The sequence below is a fragment of the Macrobrachium rosenbergii genome, chromosome 49 (assembly GCF_040412425.1).
Source record: "Macrobrachium rosenbergii isolate ZJJX-2024 chromosome 49, ASM4041242v1, whole genome shotgun sequence".
NCBI lineage: Eukaryota > Metazoa > Arthropoda > Malacostraca > Decapoda > Palaemonidae > Macrobrachium > Macrobrachium rosenbergii.
Window position 1 is genome coordinate 25971196 of NC_089789.1, and position 15366 is coordinate 25986561.

The 15366-nt window shown below is 35.7% G+C and overlaps 1 long non-coding RNA gene across 2 annotated transcripts in view; it reads left to right on the forward strand.

Annotated features, from left to right (window-relative positions):
• The first annotated feature begins 213 nt into the window (after window positions 1-213).
• Window positions 214-15366, forward strand: part of LOC136832190 (uncharacterized) — a 29687-nt gene continuing 14534 nt past the window's right edge. The window contains exon 1 of one of the 2 annotated variants that reach the window (XR_010851110.1): window positions 214-461. This is a non-coding gene — a long non-coding RNA (uncharacterized lncRNA). The remainder of the gene's footprint in view (window positions 462-15366) is intronic. The other variant, XR_010851109.1, reaches the window with a different exon arrangement.

The window sequence follows — 15366 nt, forward strand, 5'->3', positions numbered from 1 at the left end:
AATAATTATATGTGGTTCAGAATGAAAGAATGGCCATCTATTTATAGGTCAATAGTCATTTTGAAAGAATGTGATTCAGTGTGGCTAATTTGTGAGAAATTTACATGTCATGTCTTTCATTCATTTATTCATTTTTGCCCTTTTTCATTGTGTTAATTTAATTCCCTTTAAATGTGCCATTGTTCTTAAAAGCTGAGAGTGCCTCTAGTCTGAATGTGACGTCACGTCACAAAACAAAGAAACCCTCAGTGAACGTTACACTTTCCTCCCGGTCTGGCGGCAGTGTTCGTCCATATCACTGTTAGGCTGGAATTGGAACGAGAGAGATGCAAGTCAAATACAGTTTTCAAGATATACCGTCAATCAAGATTCACCCAAATGACGCCGCATAAGGATCTCGAAGTTGCAAGAAAACCTCGAAAACGGTTCAAGTCCTACAAATGTACAGCTTGCACACAAGAGTAAGTTATTTTGAGATTGCTTGTCACTCTTCGTTTTGTGAGTACAGTACTTATAAATGCCGGCTCAAAAAAGTCCCAATATATTTTTTTTTAATTTCGATTATTTCTTTATTCGATTGTTTAAAATGGTATTGACGTAAAAGTAAATTTTCCCTCGTATCAGCCTAGCCTACTCGAGATCGGCGTTTGCCGCATGTTAAAGATGTTGTTGTCTCATATTGTTTTGAATGTTGGTCTGATATTCGTTGTAAGTATTATGCCTGTTTCAGTTTTATTAGAATGACTATACCATTTTGTTGAACTATGGGAACTAGTTATTTTCCATTGCCAAGTTGACAATATCAAATGTATCTTAGGCGAGGTTAGTTACTGTAGGCTTTCAGTGTTTTGCTTCAGGTGCTGTTGCCTAATCGTGGTCATGTTTATCTACAGGCCTGAATGTGAATCATCCAGGTTTTATGTTGTTATGAACCGGATTGCTGGTATTTGTCAAGAATTAGGTTAAGTAGTAGCCTAGGCCATCACAAATGTGTTCAGTGAAAATTTTTTTTGCACCTACTGCCGAAACTTTAAAATCTACTGTTTATGTTGAATTTTGCCTGTATGTTTTTTATTTTTGAGAAATTTGGCAATTTTTTTTTTCTTTGAAATAGGCTTCTATAGTGTCTCCACAAGTGTTTGCTTTTTTTTTTTTTTTTTTCAGGAATTTGGCTTTTTTATTCTTTTGAAATAGACCTCAGTAGTGTCTCCTCCAGTATTTGTTATATCTTTTATGGTATTATATTACTTTAAACCATTATTGCAATATAGGCATAAAATTATTGTATCTTTTAATTTGTGATTCAAACGTCTCTCTTTTAGAGAGAGTGGAACCCCTTTCCCCCTTTGGGTAGGGGAAAACACAAAATGAGTGAAATACTAGGACCTTAATACCATTGATAGTACTCATTCTGATTTACGTAAGTTCACGGAATGTTTTCTAACAAATATTATGCACTAGGGTAAGAACCTGATACCATAGGTTAGGTTAGGTTAGGGTTTGTTGGTTAGGTGATTTGCTAATGAAACGAACGTCAGGAACTATCAAAACACACATTAAAACAATGAAAATTATATTTTCACATCCAAAATATGATAACAGTGTTAAAGTAAAATTTTTACCCATTACGATTTTGTTAACCTTATAAGCTATATAAGCTAATGCCTTTTGAGCATAAGTATTTCCCCAGAATGACTGATTGACAGGGTCTTGTAATACCTCTCGTTAAGAAGCGAGCAGGCTACAAGTCTTACATTACAGTTGTCTTAGTACGGAAACTTAATAGAGAAAGCATCAGAGAGTAACTACCAAAGGTTAAAATCCAAATCCAAACCAAACAATGATGGCTGTCATACTGCCTAAATTGACTTGTAAGTAGTTTGATGTGGCATGCACAGAAAAATTAGAGTTAAAGCATTTTTTTGTTGCAGTTAACAGTGTCAGTGCTTGTGAAAAACTAAATTATTCCAATAAGCTTGTTTGTGCATTTTTTTTGTCAGATATGCTTTCTTGTTAGTTTCTTATCTTTCAATTTCTGATGCTAACTTCACTGTAGCTCTAGCCTTGCTTATTGATGAATTTTTTGATATTCCTTACATTATTGATGAAAGTTTCAAACAACAACTAGCTCTTTCACCCAAGTTGGGTCCTACTTTTAATGCTCACTCTTATATCAGTGAATGCAGAGCTGTAGTTCAGGTTACATATTACTTAGTCTGTGGTCTTGGTGATTGGGAGGGGATTTGTAAAGGGGATTGGGAGGGGATTTGTAAAGGTGAGGAAAGCATGGCTGTTGGGGGCAGAGAGCATGGTGGTTTGGTAGAGAGAGAGGCTGTGGTTGTGGGACGTCCCAGTCTGTAGTTTCGAGGGTTGTTCTCTTAGGGTTGTAAGTTTACTTTGGAATTAGTGCCCTGTAATGATATCTAATAAGGCAAGTTTTTGGTTATACATTTTTCGTGTTATTTTAACCTACAAGCTATCTAGGCAGTTTTGGTTAAGAAGATGGCCAAGAAAATCTTAACTAATATGATTAAGCCCTTTAAGGGCGAAAGAGACGTAATTGCTTGGTTAAAAAAGGTAAAACTGGTTGCTAGGCTTCAGAAAGTGAATGATGTGACTGCATTTATTCTATTGTTTTTGGAAGGTGATACATTGGCCTTGTATTTGGAAATGGAAGAAGATGACCAAAGTGATAGTGAAAAGATGGAAGAAGTACTGAAAGAAGCCTTTTCAGATGGAGCTTTTGTAGCATTTGGGAAATCAGCCAATTCAAGGTGTATGGGGGAGCAGGTAGATGTTTTTGCAAATGAATTAAGAAGGTTGGCAGGGTTAGCTGGGTTTAAGGGGGATGGATTGGAATGCACAGTGAGGTTATCATTTGTGAATGGTATGCCTAGTTACGTCAGTGTATTACAGCAGCTACCAGGAATACAGGAAATGGCAACGAGCGAAATTGTTAATAGAGCGAGAATATTGACTTCTAATACATTCAGTGATGTTGCTACTTTGAGTACATCTAGGTCAAGTCTGTTGAGATTAAAGCAATAGTTGTGGTGGCAAATGAGCTCAGTAGACGAAATTTTGGTGAATTCAGGGGTCAGTGTTTTGGGTGTGGAGGCCCACATATGCTGCTTTATTGTAAGGACCAAAAACCAGTTGTGTGCTGCCGGTGTAATAAGGTGGGTCATATTTCAACTCCATGTGATTCAGGAAACGAGAAAAGGGGAACTTGTGCGCCAGCAGCTTTCTCTTCAGAGGTGTAAGGGCACCCTATTAGATGTTACTATTTGTTAAATTGGAGGTGACTGGGTATTCTGAAGTGGGTTTGGTGGACACAGGTTGTTTCACTACAGTTCGTGGTTCACATGTAGTGGATAAAATTAAATTAATGGAGGAAGGGTCATAAACTGTCTTTGATGGGAGAGAGATCTTGTGTAAAGGTGAAACGTGTGTAAAATTGAGTGTTGATGATGTTGCAATTACTGTAACTGCTTTAGTGGTTGAGAAACTAATTGACAATATTGATTTAATTTTGGGCATGAATGCAATCAATGGGTTTGGAGGTGTTACAGTGGCTGAGGACTAAGTTCTGTTTGGTATGGCAGAATGTGCAGTGATAAGTGATAACTCGGAGTGTGGTGCTAGGGATAACGCTTGAGGTAATTCCAGTGCTATGACAATTGAAGGTAAAGATTTTGTGGCAAGATTTGATGGTAGTAATTTGTAACCCACATGAACGTCAGAAATGTTTAATTCACATGAAAACATAGGAAAATCACATTTTGAACTCTAGAGTGAGATTAGTCTTTTGGGGTCAAAATGAACTCATCAATCATGCTGGATATAATTATATATTTTGAGTCGTTGATCACAAATATAAATGCAAAATTGCAGTTTATTGCAAACTGGTTGCAATTTAGCAGCCCTGCAATCAATGTAAATTTCGTTAAAAAGTCAAGGTAAACCATTGGAAATTTTGGGTGTTAAAGTAGGATTTCCTCTAAAAAGAATATACGGTATTGCAGAATTTAACTTTGCACTTTGGTTGCAACAGATCAATGTTAGTCATTATAAAATGGGTCAAAACAACAATGTTACAGACTAGACTTTTTTATATAAAGTAGTCATTTCATACAGACTGTGTTTACTAAATGTTTCATTAATCACTCATGATTACAAAATTGCAATACAGCACTACAGTCATGTAAAATTCCCAAAGCACCCAGGCTATATTATAGAAATTTTTTGAGTCAAAATGAGTTTTCCTTATAACTGGATTCAATAAGTTTTGAAGTTGCTGAATGCGAATAATACTGCAAAATTTCTTATATTGATGTATGCTGACATTGCAGCAGTGTTGCAATCATGTTGAATCATTGAAAACATTTTAGTTTCATCTACTCGTTATAATATGTAAATTGCTTTGAATCACTAATCAGGAATGACGGCAAAATGTCATCAGCAATGCAGCAATGTTAGTTTATATGAAATTTGCCAATACACCAAGGCCATAGTCTTGAAGACTTTTGGAGGTCAAAGTAGACATTTCTTTCATACTGGATACATTACATTGTTATGGTTTCATATCACAATTATGATTGTAAAATTGCAGTTTATTGCTATTTGAATACAGCGATATTACAGTCACTAAAAATAGTCAAAATACAAGGTGGTCCTTCCTTTCGGAGTTGGTATAACGCAGTATTTAGTGAGATTGATTACTAATACGGCTGCAAATTGGTATGCATTGCAATTGGGTAGCAATTCAGTAATACAGCATTTCGGGTCGTAAACCTCGAGTATGCTTGCAAAATTGTAATACGGTCGATTGGTCGAATAACAGCAGTGCTGCGGTCAGTGCAAATATCGCCAGAATACTCAAAGCGGATTTCTCCTTCAAACTAGGTAAAAAGGCGCATTTTAAATGCAACAATTCAGTCCAGCTGCAATACGGTCTAAACGAAATTCATGAGAATACTCTGATAGTCTTGCAATATTTTTTTGGGAATTGTGTAGGAATTACTACTAACATTGGTTTAATGTAACATTTTGAAACGTTTTCAATATGGTTGCAGATTTGCTGTTAATTACAATTTGGTTGCAACAGGACAATTTTTCAGACAGTGCATAATTAGCCGTAATACTGAGGTGGGCCTTTCTTCCAAATGGGTATAATGCTGTATTGATGATAACCGAAGATAAGATTGCAAAATTGCAATATATGGCAATTTGGTTGCATTGCAGCAACGTTGCATTCAGTGTGAAATTCTTTAAATTCGACATTGTTATGCTTTTGGGTGTTATCCCAAGCATAATTGCAACCATGTGGCAACCGATGTAAAATTCGTCAAAACACCAAGTGAACTTTTGGGCTGCTAACTAAAATTATGATTGCAAAATTTCAATCTCAATTTGGTTGCAATCGAACAGTGTTTTTTTCAGTGGAAAATTCTCAATAACACCCATAGTCGTGGAAACACACTGTAGTCAAATTTAACTTTTTCAGTCAAAATAGGTATAGTGTAGGATTTTGGTTGCTAATTGCCAATATTGCATCTTTGCCATATACAACAATTCGATTGTAATTCATAAATTAGTTAATTTTGTATGAGGAATGTAAATGACAATAAATATTTAAGTGCATGTTCTCTCGTCAAAGAACTTGTTCCTTATTTCTCTCTCACATAAAACAATTTCTCGGTCTCGTGAAAATTATGTCACTAGGAATTGCTTGTATGAGAATTTCTCAAGTATAAAACGATTCGGTAATGATTAGCTTGCTCGGAATTGTATATCATCAACCGGTGTCTGCAATGTCTGTTTCGTATTAGTCTCATTTGGCTTGTATATACACGTGTTTATTTTCATATAGAGAAATGCACATGAATCCTTATGGACTTCTGACTTTCGACCCCTTCTTGGCTGGTTTACAAACATACGCACACAATCACACATAAGCAAAAAGTTAAGAAAATCCTTTGACGAATTCTCTCACTAACATTTTGTAGCAGTTATCTTAATTCCTTTGGGAGAACATCGGGTCCTAATAGCTTAGGAGGGTTTATGACTGATGCAGTACATGCATGCGTATCTGTTATATATCGGAGATCAGAATTTTTCGGATGAAGATGATGTTAGGTCAAATAATTTTCTTCAATCAGTCTATGTTACGTTAAAACGAAATTATATGAACATGCAAGCTAACTCCTTTGGATGCCCACCAGTGACCCTTCCTGGAAACGCCCTTAAAATCCATAGAACATTCTTATCTGTAAGTCGTAACAAGATGGAGTACTGTAGATATTAAAAATTTATCAACAGTTTTCGAGACACTATGAACTGTACATCGTTCATGCATCCTCTGGTGGTGCTTATCAGTCTGACTGTAGCTCTGCCTCCCTCAGGCTCATAGGGACACAGTCCCTGAGGAAAATCTTCTTAGCAGAGGTGCCCTTGTTCCCTCTGGCTAGGGGGTGGTGATTTCCTACAATGAATGCCTTCCCTAAAAATCTTTGGCTTATCCCTGTGGTGATTCACTGATACGGGGATGCTTTCTGGTGTTGCAGTAGACTTTCCTCCCTTCTGAGAAGCTAGCCCCAGAAGAGCAGCTCCCTTTCATGGTGCTCTTCCTTCCTCTGGGAAGGCATCTCTTAGGGCGGGAATTCATACTTCATTAGGAGATAACTTCCCCAGGAAGTCTTGCCCTCCACCCCTGTAACAAGAATGCTTCCTAGCTTGGCAAGAGACTTGCCTCTACCAGGATCTCAGCCCCAGAGGAGGGCTTCCATTCTTGGTGGTGCCCTGGATTCTTCTGGGAGGGTATGCTAGGGGAAAAGGCTAGATACTATTCTCAAAGGATCCCTTGCAAGAAATCCTTGGTTTCTGCCTCCCCTATGGCAAGGCCCTCCTACATGGATGCTTCCCGGGCTAACAGGAGCCTTTCCTCCCTCTTGGGAATGCGGCAAGAGAGGAGGATCACCTTTCCGGGTTCTCTTGCTACTATTGGGAAGTTGGGAAGGAGCTAGAGAACCTTCGTCTCCTCCCCTATGGTAAAGCCTCCTTACAGGGGTGCTTCTCAGCCTGGCAGGAGCTCTTCCTCCTTCTTGGGAAGTCAGTTCCCAATAGGAAGGCATCTCAGTGAGGTGGGGCTAATGGCCCTCTTCGAGGGATGCCTGCCATTGGAAGCCTTGGCCTACACCTCTGTGGTGAAACTAACACGGAGGGAATGCCGCCCCAGAGGAAAGCCTCCCTTTTAGTGTACCCTTGCTCTCTCTAGATAGGTATCTGAGGTGAAGGGGCCAGAGACCTTCCTCCGGGGATCCCTTCCCAAAAAAGTTTGGGTCCTGACCTAGTAATGAGGACCTCTTCTGGGAATGTTTCTTGGCTTGGCAAGAGCCCTGTCTCCCTTTGGGAAGACAGATGCCTCTTTGAAGACATCCCTCAGGTTGGGGCTGGAGAACCCCCTCAAGAGATGCCGTCCACAGGAACATGCCTACACGTCAATTTAGACGGATTGTTCATAATGTATGTATATATATATATATATATATATATATATATATATATATATATATATATATATATATATATATATATATATATATATATATATATATATTTTGTTGAAAAAATTATATATATAATTCTCTATATAAATTATATATATATATAATTTATATAAATATATATATAGTTTTGATGTAATATTAATTTATTTACCAATATCCCAATTGATATATTTATTGACCTTTTATAGCTGACAATATATATATATTTAACCTTTAGCTTCTGACAAAATTCTAGAACTGATAAAAAATATATATGCGTTATAAGATTGTATATATTTATTTTTATATATATATATAATATATATATAAATAGTTTGGAATGGCTATATAATATATATTTCCCCAGTGCTATATATAACTATATATGGAGTTTTTATATAATATAAAATATATATATATATGTTTTGCCTAAGGGGGTTCTTTATATATATATATATTGATTATTATATTCTGTGTTTGGCATTTATCACACATTACCACAGTGAAAAATAAGAAACGAACAGTTTTTGGATATATATAGTTATATATATTTGGTATACATATATATCTGTTAAATTCACACATTGAAGAATAAAATAATTATATCATTACACGTTTTTAGATGTTTTAGTTCATTATTTGTTGAAAAAAATTAGTTTTTCTTTGGACGACTTTAAAACGGTCAGTTTTGATGTAACTCTTTATTTACCAATGCCCCAGTTGACGTTTATTGACTTTTAGCCGGCCGGCCAATGAAAAATGAATTGATAAAATTTATTTCTGGTTATAAGTTTGTATTTAATTCATCTCTCAAAAGTTTAATGGCTGGTCCTTTCCCCAGTGCTTCCACAATAAGTTTTTAGGTCCGTTATTTTGCCTAACCAAGGTTCTTTGGTTCTTAGCCACGTAAAATAACATAATCCTTTGGCCCATGTGCGAAAATTTGAGCTGTTTTTGGATTAAATCATTGGTCTTAAATTCACCGTTAAACTAATTGTTCATTGACGTTTTTAATGTTTTAGTTCATAGAAGGGATAGAAGCTTTGTGTTTGATGTTTACAAGAAACCTACCAGCGTCTGTTCTCAAGTCCACTATTATTCATATCACCAGGTTAATTTAAAACTGTTTTCTGTAGCATGTTTTTAAGGGCATTAAGGATATGCAGTCCGGAATTCTTAGACTCGGAGTTTTGTAAAATTTATGACGTAGGAATTATGTTAAAATACCCAAAGTTCTTAATCGACAAATCTTTGCAGAAAGCTAGAAACATTTTTTCATTCCAGTAACAATAGGGAGCGTTTTGTGAGAGAGAATATTTTGAAACTGCCATATAGTGTAAATCTTTGTTTTATTCAAAAATTACTGAAAATTTTCAAGATAAATGTTGTTTACAAGAATTCAGGGACACTTCAGAATATCATTGTTCGTAACTGCCCAAAACAAATGAGCGGCTGTATTTACACGATTCCTTGTGCTGGCTGGGTGCAGTAATAAATACCTAGGTCAAACTGGTAAAGAACTGGATCACCGTCTAAAACAGCATCGTTATGCAGTTCGAACAGGTCAATTGACAAGTGCTTTATTTGTACATATGAATGATTTTAACCATTGTATAGGCTGGGAAAAATTCATCTGAGATCATTTCTGTGACCACATTCTTAAGAGAAATATAATTGAATCTGCCTCAATAAGCATTTTAACAATTAACTTATGAATCTTAGTTCAGGTCTTTTTAAATTAGATAGTTACCTTGTTCATAAAATTGTAGGGAAGTACAATGCCACCTTTTAGCAACAGCCTGTTCTAACTGCAGTTTCAGTTCCTAAGCACTTTTAAAGTATTTTTACGTGGTGTTTGGCGGTGACAGTTTGTTTTCTTCAGACTAGTGATTGCATACTGTCATGATGTTTTGCTTGTTAATGGCTTTGATCATTGTTTCGTGAAGTTTTCTTGTCTCTATTTTATTTTATACCCCGAAGAAGTGTACGCAATACACGAAGGGGCGTGTTACCTGGTCTTTAATTTTCACTTTTCATGGGTTGTCTGTGTGTATATATATATATATATATATATATATATATATATATATATATATATATATATATATATACCCCCCTCATTGAAACTGTCTGCGGACGTATACACAAATCATACGTATATATATCACTAATATTCAAAACTTTCTGCTTCTCCGCTTCGAGAAAATGAACATGCGAACATACACTACGGTAAGCAAAGCTCAAGTTTTAGTATGAAAGAATTTCCAAATGATGTTATCGGCATTTACAAGAAGTGAAGCAGGTGGTCATCTAAAGGAGTGAACTTGTACGTATGTCATTTCATTTTAACGTAACAAATTGGTGAAGAAAAATTCTCTGATATAACATTACCGCCATCCCAACAATTTTGATTTTCTTCCAGATATAACAGAGGCACATTCGTGGGCTACATTATTCATATATCGCTCGCTTGCGACAACAACGTCATAACTCAAAAAAAATGTATTTTGAGTTATCCATATAGACATTCATCTTCAAATGCTGATTTTTGGCAAAAGTGTCATAATTGTAGCTAAAAATTGACCATAGAGGCGCTAAATGTCCTAACGACATAACATAATATGTACCAACTTGTTTGCGCCAAGAACGTTACATGTCAGTTGTGCTGTGACTATCGTTGGGGTAATTACACTCACGCTCTCATTTATAGTGTCATATTTTTTTTTAGAACTATGTTGCTACAAAATGTAAGTACTGAACTTAGGAGTTATGTTTCATGCACTAAAGTGTTATTTTGATGTAATATGTTTTGTCTGCGAACATACAGCTCTATGTTTTACGTCGTAATTCAAAATGTGTCATTATTGGTAAAAAAAAAACTTTGTGAATAATAGGGGTTATATTTGAGTTATGACAGTATTGTTACAAACATTACCTCGTATTAGAGCAGCACATTTTTGTTTAACTTAAATTATGTCATTGTTATTTGAAAAATCTAGCGACAAACTCAAAAAGGTAGTGTATTATTTAGATTGGTGACATTGTTGCAACAAACATGGTATTCATAAATGTCATATTTTTTCAGATTAAATAGGTACCATGTCATGTAGAGGAAAAATGCTAGAATTAGCATTAAAGGCTAAGCAAAACAGAGTTGCTGATGTTCTTATGGAACCTGATAAGAGAGGCCAACATGGTAATCAAGTAAGTGTTCATCCTGAAATTAGGAAGGTCGTCAAGGCACATATTGAGTCTATCCCTCAGATAGAGAGTCACTATACGAGCTACATCAAATAGGACATTCATATGCGGTTCTAGAACAATTGCAGAAATTCATCGTGATTATGTTGAGAAGTCAAAACAACAAAAGGTACCTTATGCCAATTACACTCTGTTTTATCGCATTTTCACAACGGAGTATAATATTTCATTTTTTGTTCCGAAAAAGGATCAATGCGATGTTTGTTCATCTTATCATAATGCGGAGTATGAAGAGAAAGAGCGCCTTCAAGGAAGCTATGAAAATCAACAAAGAAAAGAAATGTCAAGAAATGAAAAACAAAGATAAAACTGAGAGTGATGCAGTTGTTGCTGTTTACGACCTACAGGCTATAATGCAGATACAAAAGGGGATATTTCAGTTTTTTATTACAAGTCAAAGCTGAATGTTTTAAATTTTACATTTTACAATGCTAAAACAAACTCATGTAATTGCTATGTCTGGAACGAAACTAATGGTCAACGTGGGGTTAACGAAATTGGGACCTGTGTTTTCGATTACATTAAAACCTTGTGTGAAGCAGGAGAAACTTACATAATTTTTACTCAGATAACTGTTCTGGCCAACAGAAAATAAGTTCATGATGGCACTTACCTTTATGCAGTAAACAACTTACCAAATATAACTTCAATAACACACAAGTTTCTAATCAAAGGGCATACCCAAAACGAGGGTGACTCTGCCCATTCCCTAATTGAAAGAGAAGTTAAGAGAATTTTGAAAAGTGGACCCATTTATGTGCCGGAAACTTATGTAACGGCAATTCGAACTACTAGAAAGAAAGGACAGCCTTTCGTAGTAAAAGAACTTTGTTACAAAGATTTTTTGAACATCAAGTCTCTAGCTACTGAAATGGGACCTATCAATTGCAAGACTCTTCAACTCTCTGATGTCAAAGTAATGAAATTTGAAAAACAGTCACCATTGTCAGTTTTTTGTAAACATTCCTACGGTTCAGACTATAAGGAATTTAAAATTTTGAAAAACTCAAATAAAGCCACCTCCATTAATGAGTTATTGCCATGTTACTCCAGCAAACTTACATTGCCTGCTAACAAGAAAAAAGACTTGATGGACCTTTGTAATAAAAATCTGATTCCACGGTGCCATCATAAATTTTATGAACTGTAAATGAAATCAATCTTAATGAATGACTTAAAATACAAGTTTAGTATGCCAATTAGGATAATTAAGTTTTGTTGTATGCTAATTCCTTAGATACATATTATTTGAAAGGAATGATAAATGGATGATTATTTTATATATATATTTTCAGTCCATCTTTCATTTATTTGAAAATTTTTGGTTAGTCACATTCCTTAGGTATATTTGAAAAAAAATGATGAATGGATGTTTTTATAATATATTTGTGTGTGTGTGTGTGTGTGTGTTACAGTCTATCTTTCATTAATTAGGAAGAATCTATTATGTTCATAAGGATGATTTTTTATAATATTTTTTTGTTACAGTCTATATCTTTCATTTATTAGGAAGAATCTATTATTTTCATAAGGATGTTTTTTTAATAATATTTTTTTTTACAGTCTATCTTTCATTTATTAGGAAGTATCTATTATTTTCATAAGAGGAAATTAATGTATTATCATCATTCATGTGATTCATAAGCAATGAACAATACATAATTAACATATTGGTCGTTATTTTCCTTTCAATAATGGCACAAAACAAAATAGTACATGAGAGGTTTACTAAGTTTTATGAAGAATGTCATATTTCAAAACAAACATTATAAAAGTTTAAATAATGTTTGATTTAGTAAAGATAAATTATTTCAACTTCTATAAACTTTAGAGGCCTATTTGATGTTTCAAAAAATGTTCCACCTATGGTCTTTTGGGACTATTCACAATATTGAGTGTTTTAATTGTTTAAAATGGCTCTCCTGAAAAATAGCTATTTTTGAGTTATGACGACGTTGTCGCAAACGAGCGATATTCTCCGAAGCTATTAGGTACCATATACACCCAAAAGGTTTCAGGTAACTGTATATGGTGAGCGAGTGAATTCGTTAAAGGATTTTCTTAACAACTTTTGTGTGCGCCAGAGTTTTTCCAGTTGAAGATGAGGTCGAAAGCTTGAATACCATCCGGCTTCATATGCATTTCTCTGTATGCAAATGAACACGTGTGCGCGGGCCAAAAGAAATAAAGAGAAATGGACAATGTACACACAAGCTGTAAATGGCTTTAATATACAATTCCGAGCAAGCAAATTAAATATTTAACTCCGGTTTACCAAACCATTACTGAATCGTTCAAAATGTCATAAATTTCTCACACGAGTAATTCCTAATGAAGTAATCTTCACGGCACCGAGGATTTGTTATGCTTTAGAAATGAAACTTGAATTCAATGCCAGCGAGTTATCTTAAAGCGAGAATAATGTGCGTTTAAATATGCATTTACTCCCACAGGGGGTTAGTGCCATCAGTGCACCTCACGCGGTGCACTGTAAACATTACTTAAGGTTCTTTGCAGCGTCCCTTCGGCCCCTAGCTGCAACCCATTTCATTCCTTTTGCTGTCCTCCTGTCCATATTCTCTTATGCCTTTCTTTCCACCCTCTCCTACCACCTGTTTCTTAGTGCAACTGCGAGGTTTTCCTCTTGTTACACCTTTCAAACCTTTCTACTCTCAATTTCCCTTTCAGCGCTGAATAACCCCATAGGTCCCAGCGCTTGGCATCGGGCCTAAATCTCATATTCCAATTTCGGTTGTTACTTACATTCGCCATACACATGACCTAGCTGATGATACCAGGAGAAAATAATAAAATTATTCGGTGCAATACAGCGTTGCTGCACTCATGCATCATTAGCCACAGCATAGAAGATCACATACAGTAAGCTGAAAGTTGTATGTGGTCAAAGTGGAACTCTTATTTAAACTGGATGTATTGTATTTAAACTGGATGTATTGCAAAATTTAGTTGTAAATCACTGATATGATGGCAAAATTCCAGTGCACAGCAATTCGGTTTCCATACATAAACCCGGTAGGGGGTTAGCGCACCTCATGCGGTGTACTGGAGGCATTACTAAAGGTTCTTTGCGGCGTTCCTTCGGCCTCTAGCTGCAACCTCTTTCATTCCTTTTACTGTATATTATCTTCATCTCGCTGTCCACCCTCTCTTAACAAATATTTCATATTGCATGGATCACTTATGGTTATGATTTTAAAATGGCAATATACGGAAATTCGGTTGCAATACAAAGATGTTGCAATCAGTGCAAAGTTTGCCAAATCAAGTAGTCTTGAAAACGTTTCGGGTCAAAATGGATTTTTCCTTTAATCAAGGTGTATTGCATTATTTTGAGTAGCATATCACAGATATAAGTGGTTCCAGCACAGAAACTGAGCTTGCCTAAACACCAATGTAAAATTTTCCTCCAAAGTGTGTATACTAATAGTATTGTGAGACATTAATCCTAGTTATGGGTGTAAAATTCCCAAAGAAACTAGCGCTATTATCCTGGATAATAGCGCTAGTTAGGTAGTTTAGTCTTTAGTACGTATAATATTATGGTTTGGACCCGGTTATTTTCACCTGTTGCGGTGGAAGAGACGAAAGATCTCGGGTAGGCCTGAGCAGTGGCTTCTCTTCTACTGATGGGTACTCGTGCCCAACATCACCTCAATAGGAATAGTCCAGTCATTTCGGAACTTTAGATTGGAAAAAAATAGGGGGGAAGAAAGTTGGCCGATACCTTCCTCTTATCATTAAATACAATATACGAAAAGTCCCATAAGTTCCTGTGTTTGAAATGTAAAACAGCCAAAATACTTTTTTTTTCCCTCGGACCTATATACAGTATTTTGTCGGTTTTGGTCCTCAAAATGAATTCTGAATAATCCAAGAACCAAATGTTATAGAAATGATGGTGCGCACACCTCACAAAATTTTATTTATTAATCATAAGTGAATTTAAAGGCTGAATTTTGCCTCTATATTCCGAAGGCAACTTCACAGTCAGATGCAGTGACAAAATGTGACAAAATGTTGATTTGAATCTCTCATTTTTTTACTCAGTATCTGACGGATTTTTTGCATCGATGGGGTCCTAGATGTTTGAACTCAATGAGTTTGAAAAATTCTGTGGAACTAGTTTCACTACATCAGAACAATATGTTGAGCTGAGGAACTCTCGTCAGATAAGGGATAATCAGGCATGGAAATACTGACCGATGGTTGAGAATTCATTCCCTTATTCCGAAGTCTACTGAACTGATGTCAATATAGCTTGTTGTAGGTGAAGATACCATGAATTTATGCAGCAAAGAGATTACACAGAGGCTATGAAAAGCTTACAGATAAGACATTTGGAGATCTCAAACATCGTAAAGATAAGGTCCTTCTATCTGCATGTCAGTAATTCTGAACCTATGTGAGAGACCATACCAGTCAACACAATGCAGCTGTTCAACAGGATTATCTATGTGATGAAATCGGATGGGATTTTGCCTCATACCTTGACCATTAGATCCCTTACAGTTTGATGAAATTTCAATGAAAACACCAT